Source organism: Corythoichthys intestinalis, chromosome 6 (genome assembly GCF_030265065.1).
Source record: "Corythoichthys intestinalis isolate RoL2023-P3 chromosome 6, ASM3026506v1, whole genome shotgun sequence".
NCBI lineage: Eukaryota > Metazoa > Chordata > Actinopteri > Syngnathiformes > Syngnathidae > Corythoichthys > Corythoichthys intestinalis.
The window spans coordinates 54,171,951-54,197,933 of record NC_080400.1 but is presented as its reverse complement, the minus strand read 5'-3'; the positions used below and the strand labels follow the sequence as shown (position 1 = coordinate 54,197,933).

General features: G+C 48.2%; 27 non-coding genes across 27 annotated transcripts; all 27 read left to right on the top strand.

The window, feature by feature from the left end:
- The first annotated feature begins 817 nt into the window (after positions 1-817).
- On the top strand, positions 818-1,008 carry LOC130918123 (U2 spliceosomal RNA). The gene has a single exon (XR_009063577.1). It is a non-coding gene; the product is annotated as a U2 spliceosomal RNA (small nuclear RNA).
- Positions 1,009-1,733: 725 nt separating this feature from the next.
- LOC130918260 (U1 spliceosomal RNA) lies at positions 1,734-1,900 on the top strand. Its single transcript, XR_009063706.1, has one exon. It is a non-coding gene; the product is annotated as a U1 spliceosomal RNA (small nuclear RNA).
- A 758-nt stretch (positions 1,901-2,658) lies between these two features.
- LOC130918225 (U5 spliceosomal RNA) lies at positions 2,659-2,770 on the top strand. The gene has a single exon (XR_009063674.1). It is a non-coding gene; the product is annotated as a U5 spliceosomal RNA (small nuclear RNA).
- Positions 2,771-3,688: 918 nt separating this feature from the next.
- Positions 3,689-3,879, top strand: LOC130918157 (U2 spliceosomal RNA). Its single transcript, XR_009063610.1, has one exon. It is a non-coding gene; the product is annotated as a U2 spliceosomal RNA (small nuclear RNA).
- Positions 3,880-4,604: 725 nt separating this feature from the next.
- On the top strand, positions 4,605-4,771 carry LOC130918259 (U1 spliceosomal RNA). The gene has a single exon (XR_009063705.1). It is a non-coding gene; the product is annotated as a U1 spliceosomal RNA (small nuclear RNA).
- A 758-nt stretch (positions 4,772-5,529) lies between these two features.
- Positions 5,530-5,641, top strand: LOC130918202 (U5 spliceosomal RNA). The gene has a single exon (XR_009063652.1). It is a non-coding gene; the product is annotated as a U5 spliceosomal RNA (small nuclear RNA).
- Positions 5,642-6,561: 920 nt separating this feature from the next.
- Positions 6,562-6,752, top strand: LOC130918171 (U2 spliceosomal RNA). The gene has a single exon (XR_009063624.1). It is a non-coding gene; the product is annotated as a U2 spliceosomal RNA (small nuclear RNA).
- Positions 6,753-7,477: 725 nt separating this feature from the next.
- Positions 7,478-7,644, top strand: LOC130918282 (U1 spliceosomal RNA). The gene has a single exon (XR_009063727.1). It is a non-coding gene; the product is annotated as a U1 spliceosomal RNA (small nuclear RNA).
- Positions 7,645-8,402: 758 nt separating this feature from the next.
- Positions 8,403-8,514, top strand: LOC130918224 (U5 spliceosomal RNA). The gene has a single exon (XR_009063673.1). It is a non-coding gene; the product is annotated as a U5 spliceosomal RNA (small nuclear RNA).
- Positions 8,515-9,434: 920 nt separating this feature from the next.
- LOC130918175 (U2 spliceosomal RNA) lies at positions 9,435-9,625 on the top strand. The gene has a single exon (XR_009063628.1). It is a non-coding gene; the product is annotated as a U2 spliceosomal RNA (small nuclear RNA).
- A 725-nt stretch (positions 9,626-10,350) lies between these two features.
- LOC130918258 (U1 spliceosomal RNA) lies at positions 10,351-10,517 on the top strand. The gene has a single exon (XR_009063704.1). It is a non-coding gene; the product is annotated as a U1 spliceosomal RNA (small nuclear RNA).
- Positions 10,518-11,275: 758 nt separating this feature from the next.
- On the top strand, positions 11,276-11,387 carry LOC130918223 (U5 spliceosomal RNA). The gene has a single exon (XR_009063672.1). It is a non-coding gene; the product is annotated as a U5 spliceosomal RNA (small nuclear RNA).
- A 920-nt stretch (positions 11,388-12,307) lies between these two features.
- Positions 12,308-12,498, top strand: LOC130918174 (U2 spliceosomal RNA). Its single transcript, XR_009063627.1, has one exon. It is a non-coding gene; the product is annotated as a U2 spliceosomal RNA (small nuclear RNA).
- A 725-nt stretch (positions 12,499-13,223) lies between these two features.
- On the top strand, positions 13,224-13,390 carry LOC130918257 (U1 spliceosomal RNA). The gene has a single exon (XR_009063703.1). It is a non-coding gene; the product is annotated as a U1 spliceosomal RNA (small nuclear RNA).
- A 758-nt stretch (positions 13,391-14,148) lies between these two features.
- Positions 14,149-14,260, top strand: LOC130918222 (U5 spliceosomal RNA). Its single transcript, XR_009063671.1, has one exon. It is a non-coding gene; the product is annotated as a U5 spliceosomal RNA (small nuclear RNA).
- Positions 14,261-15,180: 920 nt separating this feature from the next.
- Positions 15,181-15,371, top strand: LOC130918170 (U2 spliceosomal RNA). Its single transcript, XR_009063623.1, has one exon. It is a non-coding gene; the product is annotated as a U2 spliceosomal RNA (small nuclear RNA).
- A 725-nt stretch (positions 15,372-16,096) lies between these two features.
- Positions 16,097-16,263, top strand: LOC130918256 (U1 spliceosomal RNA). Its single transcript, XR_009063702.1, has one exon. It is a non-coding gene; the product is annotated as a U1 spliceosomal RNA (small nuclear RNA).
- Positions 16,264-17,021: 758 nt separating this feature from the next.
- LOC130918220 (U5 spliceosomal RNA) lies at positions 17,022-17,133 on the top strand. The gene has a single exon (XR_009063669.1). It is a non-coding gene; the product is annotated as a U5 spliceosomal RNA (small nuclear RNA).
- Positions 17,134-18,053: 920 nt separating this feature from the next.
- Positions 18,054-18,244, top strand: LOC130918122 (U2 spliceosomal RNA). Its single transcript, XR_009063576.1, has one exon. It is a non-coding gene; the product is annotated as a U2 spliceosomal RNA (small nuclear RNA).
- A 725-nt stretch (positions 18,245-18,969) lies between these two features.
- LOC130918255 (U1 spliceosomal RNA) lies at positions 18,970-19,136 on the top strand. Its single transcript, XR_009063701.1, has one exon. It is a non-coding gene; the product is annotated as a U1 spliceosomal RNA (small nuclear RNA).
- A 758-nt stretch (positions 19,137-19,894) lies between these two features.
- LOC130918219 (U5 spliceosomal RNA) lies at positions 19,895-20,006 on the top strand. Its single transcript, XR_009063668.1, has one exon. It is a non-coding gene; the product is annotated as a U5 spliceosomal RNA (small nuclear RNA).
- A 920-nt stretch (positions 20,007-20,926) lies between these two features.
- On the top strand, positions 20,927-21,117 carry LOC130918168 (U2 spliceosomal RNA). Its single transcript, XR_009063621.1, has one exon. It is a non-coding gene; the product is annotated as a U2 spliceosomal RNA (small nuclear RNA).
- Positions 21,118-21,842: 725 nt separating this feature from the next.
- LOC130918280 (U1 spliceosomal RNA) lies at positions 21,843-22,009 on the top strand. The gene has a single exon (XR_009063725.1). It is a non-coding gene; the product is annotated as a U1 spliceosomal RNA (small nuclear RNA).
- A 758-nt stretch (positions 22,010-22,767) lies between these two features.
- LOC130918235 (U5 spliceosomal RNA) lies at positions 22,768-22,879 on the top strand. Its single transcript, XR_009063683.1, has one exon. It is a non-coding gene; the product is annotated as a U5 spliceosomal RNA (small nuclear RNA).
- A 920-nt stretch (positions 22,880-23,799) lies between these two features.
- LOC130918152 (U2 spliceosomal RNA) lies at positions 23,800-23,990 on the top strand. Its single transcript, XR_009063605.1, has one exon. It is a non-coding gene; the product is annotated as a U2 spliceosomal RNA (small nuclear RNA).
- Positions 23,991-24,715: 725 nt separating this feature from the next.
- LOC130918277 (U1 spliceosomal RNA) lies at positions 24,716-24,882 on the top strand. Its single transcript, XR_009063722.1, has one exon. It is a non-coding gene; the product is annotated as a U1 spliceosomal RNA (small nuclear RNA).
- Positions 24,883-25,640: 758 nt separating this feature from the next.
- On the top strand, positions 25,641-25,752 carry LOC130918201 (U5 spliceosomal RNA). The gene has a single exon (XR_009063651.1). It is a non-coding gene; the product is annotated as a U5 spliceosomal RNA (small nuclear RNA).
- Positions 25,753-25,983: the final 231 nt, after the last annotated feature.

Below are 25,983 nucleotides of genomic sequence, written 5' to 3'. Positions count from 1 at the left end.
GCCACACCCTGGATACATTCCTCATGTTCCACCGCCATTGGCCCAAAATGTAGTTCAGAGAAGGCTGGATGCTCTTCTGCTGGTGTTCCACACCTTCTTCTACCCCTGTCTTGTCGTTGTGATGTCATTTTGTCGACGCAATTCTGAAAAAATGGATTATTCTAGCACAGACCTGATATGAAACATTGCAGATGTCAGGTGGAGGCCAGTGACGCGAACTTCGACTGGATGTTTTCAGTCGCCGCGGGAAGATGTGACAGTGCTGCCATCCGGTGTTGAATGAAAGAGCGACTATTCGTCTATATACTGGCCAGAAATGACGTCTTTATGACGAGTACAACAGCCATTGTGGCCCAGAGAAATCAAGGGGACGCCGGCGTCCCCAATAGTACAGCTTGGGGTGTGAGGGGCTAAGAAATTGATTACCCACGATTCACTCTAAACTTAACTTAAGGGGTTTCACAACTAAACTTCACTAGACCTTGGAACATTATGACTTTTATAATCCTAGCCAAAAATTAACCATATGAATTTAAAGGATGACTATACTAGTTCTAAAATTAGATGCTGGAGGAACGAATGGTTTTGGGTCTCCTCTTCTGACCAGCTTGAGCTTGTTTCCCTTGCTTTCAACGACCGATCAGATCAAGCGTTTGTCATCCGCCAACCGCGCCCCCTGTGACTACTGCAGGCCGCAGCTGGACCGTCTTGATAGATTTTTTGTGTATGCGTGTTGCTTTTGTCATTTGACATGTGTGACCATGACTTTAGGCCGGATTGGCTGGAATGAGCCTGTCCCTCGTGCCAGTTTGTGGTTATCGCTTCTCGGCCTTTTGGCTAAGATCAAGTGTAGTATCTGTTCTTATCAGTTTAATATCTGATACGTCCCCTATCCGGGGACCATATATTAAATTGATTTTTGGGCCTAGGAGATGGAATAGGAGCTTGCTCCATCCACTCCATGCATCGACCTGGTATTGCAGTACCTCCAGGAACGGTGCGCCCCCTTCTACTGGTGAAAGCAAAACCGAGTCTTGCTGAAAAGCGAATCGGTGACGAAATCAGTTAGGAGCGGCGGCCGAAATCCAATATTCTCTGTCTGAGCAGCTCAGATGGGTTTTGACTGTCCGTGACCTTACTCTACTCTGAATGACGTCTTTGTTGCCACAGGAACCTGTCAGGTGTGTCAATAATGTGGGCCTCTGAACTGGCCCAGGTCTGATTTGGACCCTTACAAAGAATGTGTGAACAGTCAGCTCAAAAAAATCTGATTGGAGGAGGAATCCGACTGGAATCGGATATGCCTGCAGTCTGAACCCAGAAGAGTCACGTAGCATCCATTCCGGGTTGGACCCTAACATGTCAGCAGCAGTGTCTATTCCTGACCAAACAAACAGGAAAGTGAGTGGAAGGTTGTCCTAGCTTTGAGAAATAACTACAATTTCAAAGCATCTGTAGCTTTCAGTGGCGCATGCACATTGACAGAGTACGGGCAACCGTTTCAGCTGAGCTTTTGGAGGAGCAGCAATGCATGCTGGGATTGTTTTGCACATTCTTTAAAGCTAATTTAAAGTTCAAGTCAGTTGACGACTAGTTGTGCGTTAACAGTTTTACTGTAGTTGCCTTGTCCATTATGAGTGTTTGTTACTATTTTATAGGTGTGTAACAAACGAGCTCATGAACGAAGATGGCCTGCGCGCTCAAGACCTCGGCTTTGCAGAGGCGTGCAACTCATACTTACCTGGCAGGGGAGACACCATGATCAAGCAGGTGGTTTTCCTAAGGCGAGTCTTAACCATTGCACAACTCCGGTTTCGATGACCTTTATGAATTCCCCAAATGTGGGAATCTCAACTGCAAAATTTATGGTAGTGGGGGACTGCGTACGCGCTCTCCCCTGATTTACTGTTAAATCAAACTTGAAATGCGCCAATGAAAAACTGCATGGCCCTGGTGTGGGTCTGGAATTGTCAGTGTTGAGCTTCAGAGTAACACCCTCCTTGCCTCTCTCATGTTCTCCGCCATTGGCCCAAAATGTAGGATCTAGAGAAGCCTGCGACTGGCTGGAGCCCGATCGCTGAGGACATTCGAGCCAATGGTCAGCCCGTAGAGTCTACAGCAAGGGTGGGCAAAGTATTCCATAAAGGGCCGTAGAGAGGAAACGTTTTCACCAATCTGGTGTCTTGCAAGCGCAATCAGTTGATCGCAGTCAGGTAGCCTGGACCGGCACCCCGTTTGCCCTCGGCTTCCGGTTTTCGCCGCCCCCGCCTCCTTCTCCGGCTACAGTTCCGCATCCGGTCTGGGTGCACGACTGTCCGACACACCTGAATTAAAATAATCAGGCTCCTGCAGAGCTTGCTGATGAACTGATCATTTGGTTCAGGTGTGTAAAGGAGGGAGACATGGAAAACAAGCTGGATAGGGGCTCTCCAAGACCCGACTTGGGCACCCCTGCTGTAGACTCGAGCCAACGGTCAATCCTTAGAGTCTCCAGATTTCTACGGTCTACATTTGCAGTGAAATTCCTCCTTGGGGACGAAACGATTGGCTGCTCGGTGCGACTCGGCACGCCCCCCACTGGTTTGTAGCGCTTGAGAGCCTGTGTTAAAATGCTATCGCCGATCATCTCCCAGCCGGTTCCGTCAAATGCAAGGAAGTACACTCTTGTTCCTTTTCAGACCGTATAAATCTTTCGCCTTTTACTAAAGATTTCCGTGGGGAGGAACAGCAAGAGTTTGAGTCAATTTTTGAAGTTCTGCTAAGCAGACCTTTCTATACGGTAAAAACAAAGTGAAAGGGTGTGTTGTTCGGCCAAGTGAGTCTTGTCGTGTTAGCGATGGGCTAAATGCTCCGGGATTTCAAACTGCTTCAGAGCCACACCCTGGATACATTCCTCATGTTCCACCGCCATTGGCCCAAAATGTAGTTCAGAGAAGACTGGATGCTCTTCTGCTGGTGTTCCACACCTTCTTCTACCCGTCTTGTCGTTGTGATGTCATTTTGTCGACGCAATTCTGAAAAAATGGATTATTCTAGCACAGACCTGATATGAAACATTGCAGATGTCAGGTGGAGGCCAGTGACGCGAACTTCGACTGGATGTTTTCAGTCGCCGCGGGAAGATGTGACAGTGCTGCCATCCGGTGTTGAATGAAAGAGCGACTATTCGTCTATATACTGGCCAGAAATGACGTCTTTATGACGAGTACAACAGCCATTGTGGCCCAGAGAAATCAAGGGGACGCCGGCGTCCCCAATAGTACAGCTTGGGGTGTGAGGGGCTAAGAAATTGATTACCCACGATTCACTCTAAACTTAACTTAAGGGGTTTCACAACTAAACTTCACTAGACCTTGGAACATTATGACTTTTATAATCCTAGCCAAAAATTAACCATATGAATTTAAAGGATGACTATACTAGTTCTAAAATTAGATGCTGGAGGAACGAATGGTTTTGGGTCTCCTCTTCTGACCAGCTTGAGCTTGTTTCCCTTGCTTTCAACGACCGATCAGATCAAGCGTTTGTCATCCGCCAACCGCGCCCCCTGTGACTACTGCAGGCCGCAGCTGGACCGTCTTGATAGATTTTTTGTGTATGCGTGTTGCTTTTGTCATTTGACATGTGTGACCATGACTTTAGGCCGGATTGGCTGGAATGAGCCTGTCCCTCGTGCCAGTTTGTGGTTATCGCTTCTCGGCCTTTTGGCTAAGATCAAGTGTAGTATCTGTTCTTATCAGTTTAATATCTGATACGTCCCCTATCCGGGGACCATATATTAATTTGATTTTTGGGCCTAGGAGATGGAATAGGGGCTTGCTCCGTCCACTCCATGCATCGACCTGGTATTGCAGTACCTCCAGGAACGGTGCGCCCCCTTCTACTGGTGAAAGCAAAACCGAGTCTTGCTGAAAAGCGAATCGGTGACGAAATCAGTTAGGAGCGGCGGCCGAAATCCAATATTCTCTGTCTGAGCAGCTCAGATGGGTTTTGACTGTCCGTGACCTTACTCTACTCTGAATGACGTCTTTGTTGCCACAGGAACCTGTCAGGTGTGTCAATAATGTGGGCCTCTGAACTGGCCCAGGTCTGATTTGGACCCTTACAAAGAATGTGTGAACAGTCAGCTCAAAAAAATCTGATTGGAGGAGGAATCCGACTGGAATCGGATATGCCTGCAGTCTGAACCCAGAAGAGTCACGTAGCATCCATTCCGGGTTGGACCCTAACATGTCAGCAGCAGTGTCTATTCCTGACCAAACAAACAGGAAAGTGAGTGGAAGGTTGTCCTAGCTTTGAGAAATAACTACAATTTCAAAGCATCTGTAGCTTTCAGTGGCGCATGCACATTGACAGAGTACGGGCAACCGTTTCAGCTGAGCTTTTGGAGGAGCAGCAATGCATGCTGGGATTGTTTTGCACATTCTTTAAAGCTAATTTAAAGTTCAAGTCAGTTGACGACTAGTTGTGCGTTAACAGTTTTACTGTAGTTGCCTTGTCCATTATGAGTGTTTGTTACTATTTTATAGGTGTGTAACAAACGAGCTCATGAACGAAGATGGCCTGCGCGCTCAAGACCTCGGCTTTGCAGAGGCGTGCAACTCATACTTACCTGGCAGGGGAGACACCATGATCAAGCAGGTGGTTTTCCTAAGGCGAGTCTTAACCATTGCACAACTCCGGTTTCGATGACCTTTATGAATTCCCCAAATGTGGGAATCTCAACTGCAAAATTTATGGTAGTGGGGGACTGCGTACGCGCTCTCCCCTGATTTACTGTTAAATCAAACTTGAAATGCGCCAATGAAAAACTGCATGGCCCTGGTGTGGGTCTGGAATTGTCAGTGTTGAGCTTCAGAGTAACACCCTCCTTGCCTCTCTCATGTTCTCCGCCATTGGCCCAAAATGTAGGATCTAGAGAAGCCTGCGACTGGCTGGAGCCCGATCGCTGAGGACATTCGAGCCAATGGTCAGCCCGTAGAGTCTACAGCAAGGGTGGGCAAAGTATTCCATAAAGGGCCGTAGAGAGGAAACGTTTTCACCAATCTGGTGTCTTGCAAGCGCAATCAGTTGATCGCAGTCAGGTAGCCTGGACCGGCACCCCGTTTGCCCTCGGCTTCCGGTTTTCGCCGCCCCCGCCTCCTTCTCCGGCTACAGTTCCGCATCCGGTCTGGGTGCACGACTGTCCGACACACCTGAATCAAAATAATCAGGCTCCTGCAGAGCTTGCTGATGAACTGATCATTTGGTTCAGGTGTGTAAAGGAGGGAGACATGGAAAACAAGCTGGATAGGGGCTCTCCAAGACCCGACTTGGGCACCCCTGCTGTAGACTCGAGCCAACGGTCAATCCTTAGAGTCTCCAGATTTCTACGGTCTACATTTGCAGTGAAATTCCTCCTTGGGGACGAAACGATTGGCTGCTCGGTGCGACTCGGCACGCCCCCCACTGGTTTGTAGCGCTTGAGAGCCTGTGTTAAAATGCTATCGCCGATCATCTCCCAGCCGGTTCCGTCAAATGCAAGGAAGTACACTCTTGTTCCTTTTCAGACCGTATAAATCTTTCGCCTTTTACTAAAGATTTCCGTGGGGAGGAACAGCAAGAGTTTAAGTCAATTTTTGAAGTTCTGCTAAGCAGACCTTTCTATACGGTAAAAACAAAGTGAAAGGGTGTGTTGTTCGGCCAAGTGAGTCTTGTCGTGTTAGCGATGGGCTAAATGCTCCGGGATTTCAAACTGCTTCAGAGCCACACCCTGGATACATTCCTCATGTTCCACCGCCATTGGCCCAAAATGTAGTTCAGAGAAGACTGGATGCTCTTCTGCTGGTGTTCCACACCTTCTTCTACCCCTGTCTTGTCGTTGTGATGTCATTTTGTCGACGCAATTCTGAAAAAATGGATTATTCTAGCACAGACCTGATATGAAACATTGCAGATGTCAGGTGGAGGCCAGTGACGCGAACTTCGACTGGATGTTTTCAGTCGCCGCGGGAAGATGTGACAGTGCTGCCATCCGGTGTTGAATGAAAGAGCGACTATTCGTCTATATACTGGCCAGAAATGACGTCTTTATGACGAGTACAACAGCCATTGTGGCCCAGAGAAATCAAGGGGACGCCGGCGTCCCCAATAGTACAGCTTGGGGTGTGAGGGGCTAAGAAATTGATTACCCACGATTCACTCTAAACTTAACTTAAGGGGTTTCACAACTAAACTTCACTAGACCTTGGAACATTATGACTTTTATAATCCTAGCCAAAAATTAACCATATGAATTTAAAGGATGACTATACTAGTTCTAAAATTAGATGCTGGAGGAACGAATGGTTTTGGGTCTCCTCTTCTGACCAGCTTGAGCTTGTTTCCCTTGCTTTCAACGACCGATCAGATCAAGCGTTTGTCATCCGCCAACCGCGCCCCCTGTGACTACTGCAGGCCGCAGCTGGACCGTCTTGATAGATTTTTTGTGTATGCGTGTTGCTTTTGTCATTTGACATGTGTGACCATGACTTTAGGCCGGATTGGCTGGAATGAGCCTGTCCCTCGTGCCAGTTTGTGGTTATCGCTTCTCGGCCTTTTGGCTAAGATCAAGTGTAGTATCTGTTCTTATCAGTTTAATATCTGATACGTCCCCTATCCGGGAACCATATATTAAATTGATTTTTGGGCCTAGGGGATGGAATAGGGGCTTGCTCCGTCCACTCCATGCATCGACCTGGTATTGCAGTACCTCCAGGAACGGTGCGCCCCCTTCTACTGGTGAAAGCAAAACCGAGTCTTGCTGAAAAGCGAATCGGTGACGAAATCAGTTAGGAGCGGCGGCCGAAATCCAATATTCTCTGTCTGAGCAGCTCAGATGGGTTTTGACTGTCCGTGACCTTACTCTACTCTGAATGACGTCTTTGTTGCCACAGGAACCTGTCAGGTGTGTCAATAATGTGGGCCTCTGAACTGGCCCATGTCTGATTTGGACCCTTACAAAGAATGTGTGAACTGTCAGCTCAAAAAAATCTGATTGGAGGAGGAATCCGACTGGAATCGGATATGCCTGCAGTCTGAACCCAGAAGAGTCACGTAGCATCCATTCCGGGTTGGACCCTAACATGTCAGCAGCAGTGTCTATTCCTGACCAAACAAACAGGAAAGTGAGTGGAAGGTTGTCCTAGCTTTGAGAAATAAGTACAATTTCAAAGCATCTGGAGCTTTCAGTGGCGCATGCACATTGACAGAGTACGGGCAACCGTTTCAGCTGAGCTTTTGGAGGAGCAGCAATGCATGCTGGGATTGTTTTGCACATTCTTTAAAGCTAATTTAAAGTTCAAGTCAGTTGACGACTAGTTGTGCGTTGACAGTTTTACTGTAGTTGCCTTGTCCATTATGTGTGTTTGTTACTATTTTATAGGTGTGTAACAAACGAGCTCATGAACGAAGATGGCCTGCGCGCTCAAGACCTCGGCTTTGCAGAGGCGTGCAAATCATACTTACCTGGCAGGGGAGACACCATGATCAAGCAGGTGGTTTTCCTAAGGCGAGTCTTAACCATTGCACAACTCTGGTTTCGATGACCTTTATGAATTCCCCAAATGTGGGAATCTCAACTGCAAAATTTATGGTAGTGGGAGACTGCGTACGCGCTCTCCCCTGATTTACTGTTAAATCAAACTTGAAATGCGCCAATGAAAAACTGCATGGCCCTGGTGTGGGTCTGGAATTGTCAGTGTTGAGCTTCAGAGTAACACCCTCCTTGCCTCTCTCATGTTCTCCGCCATTGGCCCAAAATGTAGGATCTAGAGAAGCCTGCGACTGGCTGGAGCCCGATCGCTGAGGACATTCGAGCCAATGGTCAGCCCGTAGAGTCTACAGCAAGGGTGGGCAAAGTATTCCATAAAGGGCCGTAGAGAGGAAACGTTTTCACCAATCTGGTGTCTTGCAAGCGCAATCAGTTGATCGCAGTCAGGTAGCCTGGACCGGCACCCCGTTTGCCCTCGGCTTCCGGTTTTCGCCGCCCCCGCCTCCTTCTCCGGCTACAGTTCCGCATCCGGTCTGGGTGCACGACTGTCCGACACACCTGAATTAAAATAATCAGGCTCCTGCAGAGCTTGCTGATGAACTGATCATTTGGTTCAGGTGTGTAAAGGAGGGAGACATGGAAAACAAGCTGGATAGGGGCTCTCCAAGACCCGACTTGGGCACCCCTGCTGTAGACTCGAGCCAACGGTCAATCCTTAGAGTCTCCAGATTTCTACGGTCTACATTTGCAGTGAAATTCCTCCTTGGGGACGAAACGATTGGCTGCTCGGTGCGACTCGGCACGCCCCCCACTGGTTTGTAGCGCTTGAGAGCCTGTGTTAAAATGCTATCGCCGATCATCTCCCAGCCGGTTCCGTCAAATGCAAGGAAGTACACTCTTGTTCCTTTTCAGACCGTATAAATCTTTCGCCTTTTACTAAAGATTTCCGTGGGGAGGAACAGCAAGAGTTTGAGTCAATTTTTGAAGTTCTGCTAAGCAGACCTTTCTATACGGTAAAAACAAAGTGAAAGGGTGTGTTGTTCGGCCAAGTGAGTCTTGTCGTGTTAGCGATGGGCTAAATGCTCCGGGATTTCAAACTGCTTCAGAGCCACACCCTGGATACATTCCTCATGTTCCACCGCCATTGGCCCAAAATGTAGTTCAGAGAAGACTGGATGCTCTTCTGCTGGTGTTCCACACCTTCTTCTACCCCTGTCTTGTCGTTGTGATGTCATTTTGTCGACGCAATTCTGAAAAAATGGATTATTCTAGCACAGACCTGATATGAAACATTGCAGATGTCAGGTGGAGGCCAGTGACGCGAACTTCGACTGGATGTTTTCAGTCGCCGCGGGAAGATGTGACAGTGCTGCCATCCGGTGTTGAATGAAAGAGCGACTATTCGTCTATATACTGGCCAGAAATGACGTCTTTATGACGAGTACAACAGCCATTGTGGCCCAGAGAAATCAAGGGGACGCCGGCGTCCCCAATAGTACAGCTTGGGGTGTGAGGGGCTAAGAAATTGATTACCCACGATTCACTCTAAACTTAACTTAAGGGGTTTCACAACTAAACTTCACTAGACCTTGGAACATTATGACTTTTATAATCCTAGCCAAAAATTAACCATATGAATTTAAAGGATGACTATACTAGTTCTAAAATTAGATGCTGGAGGAACGAATGGTTTTGGGTCTCCTCTTCTGACCAGCTTGAGCTTGTTTCCCTTGCTTTCAACGACCGATCAGATCAAGCGTTTGTCATCCGCCAACCGCGCCCCCTGTGACTACTGCAGGCCGCAGCTGGACCGTCTTGATAGATTTTTTGTGTATGCGTGTTGCTTTTGTCATTTGACATGTGTGACCATGACTTTAGGCCGGATTGGCTGGAATGAGCCTGTCCCTCGTGCCAGTTTGTGGTTATCGCTTCTCGGCCTTTTGGCTAAGATCAAGTGTAGTATCTGTTCTTATCAGTTTAATATCTGATACGTCCCCTATCCGGGAACCATATATTAAATTGATTTTTGGGCGTAGGGAATGGAATAGGGGCTTGCTCCGTCCACTCCATGCATCGACCTGGTATTGCAGTACCTCCAGGAACGGTGCGCCCCCTTCTACTGGTGAAAGCAAAACCGAGTCTTGCTGAAAAGCGAATCGGTGACGAAATCAGTTAGGAGCGGCGGCCGAAATCCAATATTCTCTGTCTGAGCAGCTCAGATGGGTTTTGACTGTCCGTGACCTTACTCTACTCTGAATGACGTCTTTGTTGCCACAGGAACCTGTCAGGTGTGTCAATAATGTGGGCCTCTGAACTGGCCCATGTCTGATTTGGACCCTTACAAAGAATGTGTGAACTGTCAGCTCAAAAAAATCTGATTGGAGGAGGAATCCGACTGGAATCGGATATGCCTGCAGTCTGAACCCAGAAGAGTCACGTAGCATCCATTCCGGGTTGGACCCTAACATGTCAGCAGCAGTGTCTATTCCTGACCAAACAAACAGGAAAGTGAGTGGAAGGTTGTCCTAGCTTTGAGAAATAACTACAATTTCAAAGCATCTGGAGCTTTCAGTGGCGCATGCACATTGACAGAGTACGGGCAACCGTTTCAGCTGAGCTTTTGGAGGAGCAGCAATGCATGCTGGGATTGTTTTGCACATTCTTTAAAGCTAATTTAAAGTTCAAGTCAGTTGACGACTAGTTGTGCGTTGACAGTTTTACTGTAGTTGCCTTGTCCATTATGTGTGTTTGTTACTATTTTATAGGTGTGTAACAAACGAGCTCATGAACGAAGATGGCCTGCGCGCTCAAGACCTCGGCTTTGCAGAGGCGTGCAAATCATACTTACCTGGCAGGGGAGACACCATGATCAAGCAGGTGGTTTTCCTAAGGCGAGTCTTAACCATTGCACAACTCCGGTTTCGATGACCTTTATGAATTCCCCAAATGTGGGAATCTCAACTGCAAAATTTATGGTAGTGGGGGACTGCGTACGCGCTCTCCCCTGATTTACTGTTAAATCAAACTTGAAATGCGCCAATGAAAAACTGCATGGCCCTGGTGTGGGTCTGGAATTGTCAGTGTTGAGCTTCAGAGTAACACCCTCCTTGCCTCTCTCATGTTCTCCGCCATTGGCCCAAAATGTAGGATCTAGAGAAGCTTGCGACTGGCTGGAGCCCGATCGCTGAGGACATTCGAGCCAATGGTCAGCCCGTAGAGTCTACAGCAAGGGTGGGCAAAGTATTCCATAAAGGGCCGTAGAGAGGAAACGTTTTCACCAATCTGGTGTCTTGCAAGCGCAATCAGTTGATCGCAGTCAGGTAGCCTGGACCGGCACCCCGTTTGCCCTCGGCTTCCGGTTTTCGCCGCCCCCGCCTCCTTCTCCGGCTACAGTTCCGCATCCGGTCTGGGTGCACGACTGTCCGACACACCTGAATTAAAATAATCAGGCTCCTGCAGAGCTTGCTGATGAACTGATCATTTGGTTCAGGTGTGTAAAGGAGGGAGACATGGAAAACAAGCTGGATAGGGGCTCTCCAAGACCCGACTTGGGCACCCCTGCTGTAGACTCGAGCCAACGGTCAATCCTTAGAGTCTCCAGATTTCTACGGTCTACATTTGCAGTGAAATTCCTCCTTGGGGACGAAACGATTGGCTGCTCGGTGCGACTCGGCACGCCCCCCACTGGTTTGTAGCGCTTGAGAGCCTGTGTTAAAATGCTATCGCCGATCATCTCCCAGCCGGTTCCGTCAAATGCAAGGAAGTACACTCTTGTTCCTTTTCAGACCGTATAAATCTTTCGCCTTTTACTAAAGATTTCCGTGGGGAGGAACAGCAAGAGTTTGAGTCAATTTTTGAAGTTCTGCTAAGCAGACCTTTCTATACGGTAAAAACAAAGTGAAAGGGTGTGTTGTTCGGCCAAGTGAGTCTTGTCGTGTTAGCGATGGGCTAAATGCTCCGGGATTTCAAACTGCTTCAGAGCCACACCCTGGATACATTCCTCATGTTCCACCGCCATTGGCCCAAAATGTAGTTCAGAGAAGACTGGATGCTCTTCTGCTGGTGTTCCACACCTTCTTCTACCCCTGTCTTGTCGTTGTGATGTCATTTTGTCGACGCAATTCTGAAAAAATGGATTATTCTAGCACAGACCTGATATGAAACATTGCAGATGTCAGGTGGAGGCCAGTGACGCGAACTTCGACTGGATGTTTTCAGTCGCCGCGGGAAGATGTGACAGTGCTGCCATCCGGTGTTGAATGAAAGAGCGACTATTCGTCTATATACTGGCCAGAAATGACGTCTTTATGACGAGTACAACAGCCATTGTGGCCCAGAGAAATCAAGGGGACGCCGGCGTCCCCAATAGTACAGCTTGGGGTGTGAGGGGCTAAGAAATTGATTACCCACGATTCACTCTAAACTTAACTTAAGGGGTTTCACAACTAAACTTCACTAGACCTTGGAACATTATGACTTTTATAATCCTAGCCAAAAATTAACCATATGAATTTAAAGGATGACTATACTAGTTCTAAAATTAGATGCTGGAGGAACGAATGGTTTTGGGTCTCCTCTTCTGACCAGCTTGAGCTTGTTTCCCTTGCTTTCAACGACCGATCAGATCAAGCGTTTGTCATCCGCCAACCGCGCCCCCTGTGACTACTGCAGGCCGCAGCTGGACCGTCTTGATAGATTTTTTGTGTATGCGTGTTGCTTTTGTCATTTGACATGTGTGACCATGACTTTAGGCCGGATTGGCTGGAATGAGCCTGTCCCTCGTGCCAGTTTGTGGTTATCGCTTCTCGGCCTTTTGGCTAAGATCAAGTGTAGTATCTGTTCTTATCAGTTTAATATCTGATACGTCCCCTATCCGGGAACCATATATTAAATTGATTTTTGGGCGTAGGGAATGGAATAGGGGCTTGCTCCGTCCACTCCATGCATCGACCTGGTATTGCAGTACCTCCAGGAACGGTGCGCCCCCTTCTACTGGTGAAAGCAAAACCGAGTCTTGCTGAAAAGCGAATCGGTGACGAAATCAGTTAGGAGCGGCGGCCGAAATCCAATATTCTCTGTCTGAGCAGCTCAGATGGGTTTTGACTGTCCGTGACCTTACTCTACTCTGAATGACGTCTTTGTTGCCACAGGAACCTGTCAGGTGTGTCAATAATGTGGGCCTCTGAACTGGCCCATGTCTGATTTGGACCCTTACAAAGAATGTGTGAACTGTCAGCTCAAAAAAATCTGATTGGAGGAGGAATCCGACTGGAATCGGATATGCCTGCAGTCTGAACCCAGAAGAGTCACGTAGCATCCATTCCGGGTTGGACCCTAACATGTCAGCAGCAGTGTCTATTCCTGACCAAACAAACAGGAAAGTGAGTGGAAGGTTGTCCTAGCTTTGAGAAATAACTACAATTTCAAAGCATCTGGAGCTTTCAGTGGCGCATGCACATTGACAGAGTACGGGCAACCGTTTCAGCTGAGCTTTTGGAGGAGCAGCAATGCATGCTGGGATTGTTTTGCACATTCTTTAAAGCTAATTTAAAGTTCAAGTCAGTTGACGACTAGTTGTGCGTTGACAGTTTTACTGTAGTTGCCTTGTCCATTATGTGTGTTTGTTACTATTTTATAGGTGTGTAACAAACGAGCTCATGAACGAAGATGGCCTGCGCGCTCAAGACCTCGGCTTTGCAGAGGCGTGCAAATCATACTTACCTGGCAGGGGAGACACCATGATCAAGCAGGTGGTTTTCCTAAGGCGAGTCTTAACCATTGCACAACTCCGGTTTCGATGACCTTTATGAATTCCCCAAATGTGGGAATCTCAACTGCAAAATTTATGGTAGTGGGGGACTGCGTACGCGCTCTCCCCTGATTTACTGTTAAATCAAACTTGAAATGCGCCAATGAAAAACTGCATGGCCCTGGTGTGGGTCTGGAATTGTCAGTGTTGAGCTTCAGAGTAACACCCTCCTTGCCTCTCTCATGTTCTCCGCCATTGGCCCAAAATGTAGGATCTAGAGAAGCTTGCGACTGGCTGGAGCCCGATCGCTGAGGACATTCGAGCCAATGGTCAGCCCGTAGAGTCTACAGCAAGGGTGGGCAAAGTATTCCATAAAGGGCCGTAGAGAGGAAACGTTTTCACCAATCTGGTGTCTTGCAAGCGCAATCAGTTGATCGCAGTCAGGTAGCCTGGACCGGCACCCCGTTTGCCCTCGGCTTCCGGTTTTCGCCGCCCCCGCCTCCTTCTCCGGCTACAGTTCCGCATCCGGTCTGGGTGCACGACTGTCCGACACACCTGAATTAAAATAATCAGGCTCCTGCAGAGCTTGCTGATGAACTGATCATTTGGTTCAGGTGTGTAAAGGAGGGAGACATGGAAAACAAGCTGGATAGGGGCTCTCCAAGACCCGACTTGGGCACCCCTGCTGTAGACTCGAGCCAACGGTCAATCCTTAGAGTCTCCAGATTTCTACGGTCTACATTTGCAGTGAAATTCCTCCTTGGGGACGAAACGATTGGCTGCTCGGTGCGACTCGGCACGCCCCCCACTGGTTTGTAGCGCTTGAGAGCCTGTGTTAAAATGCTATCGCCGATCATCTCCCAGCCGGTTCCGTCAAATGCAAGGAAGTACACTCTTGTTCCTTTTCAGACCGTATAAATCTTTCGCCTTTTACTAAAGATTTCCGTGGGGAGGAACAGCAAGAGTTTGAGTCAATTTTTGAAGTTCTGCTAAGCAGACCTTTCTATACGGTAAAAACAAAGTGAAAGGGTGTGTTGTTCGGCCAAGTGAGTCTTGTCGTGTTAGCGATGGGCTAAATGCTCCGGGATTTCAAACTGCTTCAGAGCCACACCCTGGATACATTCCTCATGTTCCACCGCCATTGGCCCAAAATGTAGTTCAGAGAAGACTGGATGCTCTTCTGCTGGTGTTCCACACCTTCTTCTACCCCTGTCTTGTCGTTGTGATGTCATTTTGTCGACGCAATTCTGAAAAAATGGATTATTCTAGCACAGACCTGATATGAAACATTGCAGATGTCAGGTGGAGGCCAGTGACGCGAACTTCGACTGGATGTTTTCAGTCGCCGCGGGAAGATGTGACAGTGCTGCCATCCGGTGTTGAATGAAAGAGCGACTATTCGTCTATATACTGGCCAGAAATGACGTCTTTATGACGAGTACAACAGCCATTGTGGCCCAGAGAAATCAAGGGGACGCCGGCGTCCCCAATAGTACAGCTTGGGGTGTGAGGGGCTAAGAAATTGATTACCCACGATTCACTCTAAACTTAACTTAAGGGGTTTCACAACTAAACTTCACTAGACCTTGGAACATTATGACTTTTATAATCCTAGCCAAAAATTAACCATATGAATTTAAAGGATGACTATACTAGTTCTAAAATTAGATGCTGGAGGAACGAATGGTTTTGGGTCTCCTCTTCTGACCAGCTTGAGCTTGTTTCCCTTGCTTTCAACGACCGATCAGATCAAGCGTTTGTCATCCGCCAACCGCGCCCCCTGTGACTACTGCAGGCCGCAGCTGGACCGTCTTGATAGATTTTTTGTGTATGCGTGTTGCTTTTGTCATTTGACATGTGTGACCATGACTTTAGGCCGGATTGGCTGGAATGAGCCTGTCCCTCGTGCCAGTTTGTGGTTATCGCTTCTCGGCCTTTTGGCTAAGATCAAGTGTAGTATCTGTTCTTATCAGTTTAATATCTGATACGTCCCCTATCCGGGAACCATATATTAAATTGATTTTTGGGCCTAGGGGATGGAATAGGGGCTTGCTCCGTCCACTCCATGCATCGACCTGGTATTGCAGTACCTCCAGGAACGGTGCGCCCCCTTCTACTGGTGAAAGCAAAACCGAGTCTTGCTGAAAAGCGAATCGGTGACGAAATCAGTTAGGAGCGGCGGCCGAAATCCAATATTCTCTGTCTGAGCAGCTCAGATGGGTTTTGACTGTCCGTGACCTTACTCTACTCTGAATGACGTCTTTGTTGCCACAGGAACCTGTCAGGTGTGTCAATAATGTGGGCCTCTGAACTGGCCCATGTCTGATTTGGACCCTTACAAAGAATGTGTGAACTGTCAGCTCAAAAAAATCTGATTGGAGGAGGAATCCGACTGGAATCGGATATGCCTGCAGTCTGAACCCAGAAGAGTCACGTAGCATCCATTCCGGGTTGGACCCTAACATGTCAGCAGCAGTGTCTATTCCTGACCAAACAAACAGGAAAGTGAGTGGAAGGTTGTCCTAGCTTTGAGAAATAACTACAATTTCAAAGCATCTGGAGCTTTCAGTGGCGCATGCACATTGACAGAGTACGGGCAACCGTTTCAGCTGAGCTTTTGGAGGAGCAGCAATGCATGCTGGGATTGTTTTGCACATTCTTTAAAGCTAATTTAAAGTTCAAGTCAGTTGACGACTAGTTGTGCGTTGACAGTTTTACTGTAGTTGCCTTGTCCATTATGTGTGTTTGTTACTATTTTATAGGTGTGTAACAAACGAGCTCATGAACGAAGATGGCCTGCGCGCTCAAGACCTCGGCTTTGCAGAGGCGTGCAAATCATACTTACCTGGCAGGGGAGACACCATGATCAAGCAGGTGGTTTTCCTAAGGCGAGTCTTAACCATTGCACAACTCCGGTTTCGATGACCTTTATGAATTCCCCAAATGTGGGAATCTCAACTGCAAAATTTATGGTAGTGGGGGACTGCGTACGCGCTCTCCCCTGATTTACTGTTAAATCAAACTTGAAATGCGCCAATGAAAAACTGCATGGCCCTGGTGTGGGTCTGGAATTGTCAGTGTTGAGCTTCAGAGTAACACCCTCCTTGCCTCTCTCATGTTCTCCGCCATTGGCCCAAAATGTAGGATCTAGAGAAGCTTGCGACTGGCTGGAGCCCGATCGCTGAGGACATTCGAGCCAATGGTCAGCCCGTAGAGTCTACAGCAAGGGTGGGCAAAGTATTCCATAAAGGGCCGTAGAGAGGAAACGTTTTCACCAATCTGGTGTCTTGCAAGCGCAATCAGTTGATCGCAGTCAGGTAGCCTGGACCGGCACCCCGTTTGCCCTCGGCTTCCGGTTTTCGCCGCCCCCGCCTCCTTCTCCGGCTACAGTTCCGCATCCGGTCTGGGTGCACGACTGTCCGACACACCTGAATTAAAATAATCAGGCTCCTGCAGAGCTTGCTGATGAACTGATCATTTGGTTCAGGTGTGTAAAGGAGGGAGACATGGAAAACAAGCTGGATAGGGGCTCTCCAAGACCCGACTTGGGCACCCCTGCTGTAGACTCGAGCCAACGGTCAATCCTTAGAGTCTCCAGATTTCTACGGTCTACATTTGCAGTGAAATTCCTCCTTGGGGACGAAACGATTGGCTGCTCGGTGCGACTCGGCACGCCCCCCACTGGTTTGTAGCGCTTGAGAGCCTGTGTTAAAATGCTATCGCCGATCATCTCCCAGCCGGTTCCGTCAAATGCAAGGAAGTACACTCTTGTTCCTTTTCAGACCGTATAAATCTTTCGCCTTTTACTAAAGATTTCCGTGGGGAGGAACAGCAAGAGTTTGAGTCAATTTTTGAAGTTCTGCTAAGCAGACCTTTCTATACGGTAAAAACAAAGTGAAAGGGTGTGTTGTTCGGCCAAGTGAGTCTTGTCGTGTTAGCGATGGGCTAAATGCTCCGGGATTTCAAACTGCTTCAGAGCCACACCCTGGATACATTCCTCATGTTCCACCGCCATTGGCCCAAAATGTAGTTCAGAGAAGACTGGATGCTCTTCTGCTGGTGTTCCACACCTTCTTCTACCCCTGTCTTGTCGTTGTGATGTCATTTTGTCGACGCAATTCTGAAAAAATGGATTATTCTAGCACAGACCTGATATGAAACATTGCAGATGTCAGGTGGAGGCCAGTGACGCGAACTTCGACTGGATGTTTTCAGTCGCCGCGGGAAGATGTGACAGTGCTGCCATCCGGTGTTGAATGAAAGAGCGACTATTCGTCTATATACTGGCCAGAAATGACGTCTTTATGACGAGTACAACAGCCATTGTGGCCCAGAGAAATCAAGGGGACGCCGGCGTCCCCAATAGTACAGCTTGGGGTGTGAGGGGCTAAGAAATTGATTACCCACGATTCACTCTAAACTTAACTTAAGGGGTTTCACAACTAAACTTCACTAGACCTTGGAACATTATGACTTTTATAATCCTAGCCAAAAATTAACCATATGAATTTAAAGGATGACTATACTAGTTCTAAAATTAGATGCTGGAGGAACGAATGGTTTTGGGTCTCCTCTTCTGACCAGCTTGAGCTTGTTTCCCTTGCTTTCAACGACCGATCAGATCAAGCGTTTGTCATCCGCCAACCGCGCCCCCTGTGACGACTGCAGGCCGCAGCTGGACCGTCTTGATAGATTTTTTGTGTATGCGTGTTGCTTTTGTCATTTGACATGTGTGACCATGACTTTAGGCCGGATTGGCTGGAATGAGCCTGTCCCTCGTGCCAGTTTGTGGTTATCGCTTCTCGGCCTTTTGGCTAAGATCAAGTGTAGTATCTGTTCTTATCAGTTTAATATCTGATACGTCCCCTATCCGGGGACCATATATTAAATTGATTTTTGGGCCTAGGAGATGGAATAGGAGCTTGCTCCATCCACTCCATGCATCGACCTGGTATTGCAGTACCTCCAGGAACGGTGCGCCCCCTTCTACTGGTGAAAGCAAAACCGAGTCTTGCTGAAAAGCGAATCGGTGACGAAATCAGTTAGGAGCGGCGGCCGAAATCCAATATTCTCTGTCTGAGCAGCTCAGATGGGTTTTGACTGTCCGTGACCTTACTCTACTCTGAATGACGTCTTTGTTGCCACAGGAACCTGTCAGGTGTGTCAATAATGTGGGCCTCTGAACTGGCCCAGGTCTGATTTGGACCCTTACAAAGAATGTGTGAACAGTCAGCTCAAAAAAATCTGATTGGAGGAGGAATCCGACTGGAATCGGATATGCCTGCAGTCTGAACCCAGAAGAGTCACGTAGCATCCATTCCGGGTTGGACCCTAACATGTCAGCAGCAGTGTCTATTCCTGACCAAACAAACAGGAAAGTGAGTGGAAGGTTGTCCTAGCTTTGAGAAATAACTACAATTTCAAAGCATCTGTAGCTTTCAGTGGCGCATGCACATTGACAGAGTACGGGCAACCGTTTCAGCTGAGCTTTTGGAGGAGCAGCAATGCATGCTGGGATTGTTTTGCACATTCTTTAAAGCTAATTTAAAGTTCAAGTCAGTTGACGACTAGTTGTGCGTTAACAGTTTTACTGTAGTTGCCTTGTCCATTATGAGTGTTTGTTACTATTTTATAGGTGTGTAACAAACGAGCTCATGAACGAAGATGGCCTGCGCGCTCAAGACCTCGGCTTTGCAGAGGCGTGCAACTCATACTTACCTGGCAGGGGAGACACCATGATCAAGCAGGTGGTTTTCCTAAGGCGAGTCTTAACCATTGCACAACTCCGGTTTCGATGACCTTTATGAATTCCCCAAATGTGGGAATCTCAACTGCAAAATTTATGGTAGTGGGGGACTGCGTACGCGCTCTCCCCTGATTTACTGTTAAATCAAACTTGAAATGCGCCAATGAAAAACTGCATGGCCCTGGTGTGGGTCTGGAATTGTCAGTGTTGAGCTTCAGAGTAACACCCTCCTTGCCTCTCTCATGTTCTCCGCCATTGGCCCAAAATGTAGGATCTAGAGAAGCCTGCGACTGGCTGGAGCCCGATCGCTGAGGACATTCGAGCCAATGGTCAGCCCGTAGAGTCTACAGCAAGGGTGGGCAAAGTATTCCATAAAGGGCCGTAGAGAGGAAACGTTTTCACCAATCTGGTGTCTTGCAAGCGCAATCAGTTGATCGCAGTCAGGTAGCCTGGACCGGCACCCCGTTTGCCCTCGGCTTCCGGTTTTCGCCGCCCCCGCCTCCTTCTCCGGCTACAGTTCCGCATCCGGTCTGGGTGCACGACTGTCCGACACACCTGAATTAAAATAATCAGGCTCCTGCAGAGCTTGCTGATGAACTGATCATTTGGTTCAGGTGTGTAAAGGAGGGAGACATGGAAAACAAGCTGGATAGGGGCTCTCCAAGACCCGACTTGGGCACCCCTGCTGTAGACTCGAGCCAACGGTCAATCCTTAGAGTCTCCAGATTTCTACGGTCTACATTTGCAGTGAAATTCCTCCTTGGGGACGAAACGATTGGCTGCTCGGTGCGACTCGGCACGCCCCCCACTGGTTTGTAGCGCTTGAGAGCCTGTGTTAAAATGCTATCGCCGATCATCTCCCAGCCGGTTCCGTCAAATGCAAGGAAGTACACTCTTGTTCCTTTTCAGACCGTATAAATCTTTCGCCTTTTACTAAAGATTTCCGTGGGGAGGAACAGCAAGAGTTTGAGTCAATTTTTGAAGTTCTGCTAAGCAGACCTTTCTATACGGTAAAAACAAAGTGAAAGGGTGTGTTGTTCGGCCAAGTGAGTCTTGTCGTGTTAGCGATGGGCTAAATGCTCCGGGATTTCAAACTGCTTCAGAGCCACACCCTGGATACATTCCTCATGTTCCACCGCCATTGGCCCAAAATGTAGTTCAGAGAAGACTGGATGCTCTTCTGCTGGTGTTCCACACCTTCTTCTACCCCTGTCTTGTCGTTGTGATGTCATTTTGTCGACGCAATTCTGAAAAAATGGATTATTCTAGCACAGACCTGATATGAAACATTGCAGATGTCAGGTGGAGGCCAGTGACGCGAACTTCGACTGGATGTTTTCAGTCGCCGCGGGAAGATGTGACAGTGCTGCCATCCGGTGTTGAATGAAAGAGCGACTATTCGTCTATATACTGGCCAGAAATGACGTCTTTATGACGAGTACAACAGCCATTGTGGCCCAGAGAAATCAAGGGGACGCCGGCGTCCCCAATAGTACAGCTTGGGGTGTGAGGGGCTAAGAAATTGATTACCCACGATTCACTCTAAACTTAACTTAAGGGGTTTCACAACTAAACTTCACTAGACCTTGGAACATTATGACTTTTATAATCCTAGCCAAAAATTAACCATATGAATTTAAAGGATGACTATACTAGTTCTAAAATTAGATGCTGGAGGAACGAATGGTTTTGGGTCTCCTCTTCTGACCAGCTTGAGCTTGTTTCCCTTGCTTTCAACGACCGATCAGATCAAGCGTTTGTCATCCGCCAACAGCGCCCCCTGTGACTACTGCAGGCCGCAGCTGGACCGTCTTGATAGATTTTTTGTGTATGCGTGTTGCTTTTGTCATTTGACATGTGTGACCATGACTTTAGGCCGGATTGGCTGGAATGAGCCTGTCCCTCGTGCCAGTTTGTGGTTATCGCTTCTCGGCCTTTTGGCTAAGATCAAGTGTAGTATCTGTTCTTATCAGTTTAATATCTGATACGTCCCCTATCCGGGAACCATATATTAAATTGATTTTTGGGCCTAGGGGATGGAATAGGGGCTTGCTCCGTCCACTCCATGCATCGACCTGGTATTGCAGTACCTCCAGGAACGGTGCGCCCCCTTCTACTGGTGAAAGCAAAACCGAGTCTTGCTGAAAAGCGAATCGGTGACGAAATCAGTTAGGAGCGGCGGCCGAAATCCAATATTCTCTGTCTGAGCAGCTCAGATGGGTTTTGACTGTCCGTGACCTTACTCTACTCTGAATGACGTCTTTGTTGCCACAGGAACCTGTCAGGTGTGTCAATAATGTGGGCCTCTGAACTGGCCCATGTCTGATTTGGACCCTTACAAAGAATGTGTGAACTGTCAGCTCAAAAAAATCTGATTGGAGGAGGAATCCGACTGGAATCGGATATGCCTGCAGTCTGAACCCAGAAGAGTCACGTAGCATCCATTCCGGGTTGGACCCTAACATGTCAGCAGCAGTGTCTATTCCTGACCAAACAAACAGGAAAGTGAGTGGAAGGTTGTCCTAGCTTTGAGAAATAACTACAATTTCAAAGCATCTGGAGCTTTCAGTGGCGCATGCACATTGACAGAGTACGGGCAACCGTTTCAGCTGAGCTTTTGGAGGAGCAGCAATGCATGCTGGGATTGTTTTGCACATTCTTTAAAGCTAATTTAAAGTTCAAGTCAGTTGACGACTAGTTGTGCGTTGACAGTTTTACTGTAGTTGCCTTGTCCATTATGTGTGTTTGTTACTATTTTATAGGTGTGTAACAAACGAGCTCATGAACGAAGATGGCCTGCGCGCTCAAGACCTCGGCTTTGCAGAGGCGTGCAAATCATACTTACCTGGCAGGGGAGACACCATGATCAAGCAGGTGGTTTTCCTAAGGCGAGTCTTAACCATTGCACAACTCCGGTTTCGATGACCTTTATGAATTCCCCAAATGTGGGAATCTCAACTGCAAAATTTATGGTAGTGGGAGACTGCGTACGCGCTCTCCCCTGATTTACTGTTAAATCAAACTTGAAATGCGCCAATGAAAAACTGCATGGCCCTGGTGTGGGTCTGGAATTGTCAGTGTTGAGCTTCAGAGTAACACCCTCCTTGCCTCTCTCATGTTCTCCGCCATTGGCCCAAAATGTAGGATCTAGAGAAGCTTGCGACTGGCTGGAGCCCGATCGCTGAGGACATTCGAGCCAATGGTCAGCCCGTAGAGTCTACAGCAAGGGTGGGCAAAGTATTCCATAAAGGGCCGTAGAGAGGAAACGTTTTCACCAATCTGGTGTCTTGCAAGCGCAATCAGTTGATCGCAGTCAGGTAGCCTGGACCGGCACCCCGTTTGCCCTCGGCTTCCGGTTTTCGCCGCCCCCGCCTCCTTCTCCGGCTACAGTTCCGCATCCGGTCTGGGTGCACGACTGTCCGACACACCTGAATCAAAATAATCAGGCTCCTGCAGAGCTTGCTGATGAACTGATCATTTGGTTCAGGTGTGTAAAGGAGGGAGACATGGAAAACAAGCTGGATAGGGGCTCTCCAAGACCCGACTTGGGCACCCCTGCTGTAGACTCGAGCCAACGGTCAATCCTTAGAGTCTCCAGATTTCTACGGTCTACATTTGCAGTGAAATTCCTCCTTGGGGACGAAACGATTGGCTGCTCGGTGCGACTCGGCACGCCCCCCACTGGTTTGTAGCGCTTGAGAGCCTGTGTTAAAATGCTATCGCCGATCATCTCCCAGCCGGTTCCGTCAAATGCAAGGCAGAACACTCTTGTTCCTTTTCAGACCGTATAAATCTTTCGCCTTTTACTAAAGATTTCCGTGGGGAGGAACAGCAAGAGTTTGAGTCAATTTTTGAAGTTCTGCTACGCAGACCTTTCTATACGGTAAAAACAAAGTGAAAGGGTGTGTTGTTCGGCCAAGTGAGTCTTGTCGTGTTAGCGATGGGCTAAATGCTCTGGGATATCAAACTGCTTCAGAGCCACACCCTGGATACATTCCTCATGTTCCACCGCCATTGGCCCAAAATGTAGTTCAGAGAAGGCTGGATGCTCTTCTGCTGGTGTTCCACACCTTCTTCTACCCCTGTCTTGTCGTTGTGATGTCATTTTGTCGACGCAATTCTGAAAAAATGGATTATTCTAGCACAGACCTGATATGAAACATTGCAGATGTCAGGTGGAGGCCAGTGACGCGAACTTCGACTGGATGTTTTCAGTCGCCGCGGGAAGATGTGACAGTGCTGCCATCCGGTGTTGAATGAAAGAGCGACTATTCGTCTATATACTGGCCAGAAATGACGTCTTTATGACGAGTACAACAGCCATTGTGGCCCAGAGAAATCAAGGGGACGCCGGCGTCCCCAATAGTACAGCTTGGGGTGTGAGGGGCTAAGAAATTGATTACCCACGATTCACTCTAAACTTAACTTAAGGGGTTTCACAACTAAACTTCACTAGACCTTGGAACATTATGACTTTTATAATCCTAGCCAAAAATTAACCATATGAATTTAAAGGATGACTATACTAGTTCTAAAATTAGATGCTGGAGGAACGAATGGTTTTGGGTCTCCTCTTCTGACCAGCTTGAGCTTGTTTCCCTTGCTTTCAACGACCGATCAGATCAAGCGTTTGTCATCCGCCAACCGCGCCCCCTGTGACTACTGCAGGCCGCAGCTGGACCGTCTTGATAGATTTTTTGTGTATGCGTGTTGCTTTTGTCATTTGACATGTGTGACCATGACTTTAGGCCGGATTGGCTGGAATGAGCCTGTCCCTCGTGCCAGTTTGTGGTTATCGCTTCTCGGCCTTTTGGCTAAGATCAAGTGTAGTATCTGTTCTTATCAGTTTAATATCTGATACGTCCCCTATCCGGGGACCATATATTAAATTGATTTTTGGGCCTAGGAGATGGAATAGGGGCTTGCTCCGTCCACTCCATGCATCGACCTGGTATTGCAGTACCTCCAGGAACGGTGCGCCCCCTTCTACTGGTGAAAGCAAAACCGAGTCTTGCTGAAAAGCGAATCGGTGACGAAATCAGTTAGGAGCGGCGGCCGAAATCCCATATTCTCTGTCTGAGCAGCTCAGATGGGTTTTGACTGTCCGTGACCTTACTCTACTCTGAATGACGTCTTTGTTGCCACAGGAACCTGTCAGGTGTGTCAATAATGTGGGCCTCTGAACTGGCCCAGGTCTGATTTGGACCCTTACAAAGAATGTGTGAACAGTCAGCTCAAAAAAATCTGATTGGAGGAGGAATCCGACTGGAATCGGATATGCCTGCAGTCTGAACCCAGAAGAGTCACGTAGCATCCATTCCGGGTTGGACCCTAACATGTCAGCAGCAGTGTCTATTCCTGACCAAACAAACAGGAAAGTGAGTGGAAGGTTGTCCTAGCTTTGAGAAATAACTACAATTTCAAAGCATCTGTAGCTTTCAGTGGCGCATGCACATTGACAGAGTACGGGCAACCGTTTCAGCTGAGCTTTTGGAGGAGCAGCAATGCATGCTGGGATTGTTTTGCACATTCTTTAAAGCTAATTTAAAGTTCAAGTCAGTTGACGACTAGTTGTGCGTTAACAGTTTTACTGTAGTTGCCTTGTCCATTATGAGTGTTTGTTACTATTTTATAGGTGTGTAACAAACGAGCTCATGAACGAAGATGGCCTGCGCGCTCAAGACCTCGGCTTTGCAGAGGCGTGCAACTCATACTTACCTGGCAGGGGAGACACCATGATCAAGCAGGTGGTTTTCCTAAGGCGAGTCTTAACCATTGCACAACTCCGGTTTCGATGACCTTTATGAATTCCCCAAATGTGGGAATCTCACCTGCAAAATTTATGGTAGTGGGGGACTGCGTACGCGCTCTCCCCTGATTTACTGTTAAATCAAACTTGAAATGCGCCAATGAAAAACTGCATGGCCCTGGTGTGGGTCTGGAATTGTCAGTGTTGAGCTTCAGAGTAACACCCTCCTTGCCTCTCTCATGTTCTCCGCCATTGGCCCAAAATGTAGGATCTAGAGAAGCCTGCGACTGGCTGGAGCCCGATCGCTGAGGACATTCGAGCCAATGGTCAGCCCGTAGAGTCTACAGCAAGGGTGGGCAAAGTATTCCATAAAGGGCCGTAGAGAGGAAACGTTTTCACCAATCTGGTGTCTTGCAAGCGCAATCAGTTGATCGCAGTCAGGTAGCCTGGACCGGCACCCCGTTTGCCCTCGGCTTCCGGTTTTCGCCGCCCCCGCCTCCTTCTCCGGCTACAGTTCCGCATCCGGTCTGGGTGCACGACTGTCCGACACACCTGAATCAAAATAATCAGGCTCCTGCAGAGCTTGCTGATGAACTGATCATTTGGTTCAGGTGTGTAAAGGAGGGAGACATGGAAAACAAGCTGGATAGGGGCTCTCCAAGACCCGACTTGGGCACCCCTGCTGTAGACTCGAGCCAACGGTCAATCCTTAGAGTCTCCAGATTTCTACGGTCTACATTTGCAGTGAAATTCCTCCTTGGGGACGAAACGATTGGCTGCTCGGTGCGACTCGGCACGCCCCCCACTGGTTTGTAGCGCTTGAGAGCCTGTGTTAAAATGCTATCGCCGATCATCTCCCAGCCGGTTCCGTCAAATGCAAGGAAGTACACTCTTGTTCCTTTTCAGACCGTATAAATCTTTCGCCTTTTACTAAAGATTTCCGTGGGGAGGAACAGCAAGAGTTTAAGTCAATTTTTGAAGTTCTGCTAAGCAGACCTTTCTATACGGTAAAAACAAAGTGAAAGGGTGTGTTGTTCGGCCAAGTGAGTCTTGTCGTGTTAGCGATGGGCTAAATGCTCCGGGATTTCAAACTGCTTCAGAGCCACACCCTGGATACATTCCTCATGTTCCACCGCCATTGGCCCAAAATGTAGTTCAGAGAAGACTGGATGCTCTTCTGCTGGTGTTCCACACCTTCTTCTACCCCTGTCTTGTCGTTGTGATGTCAT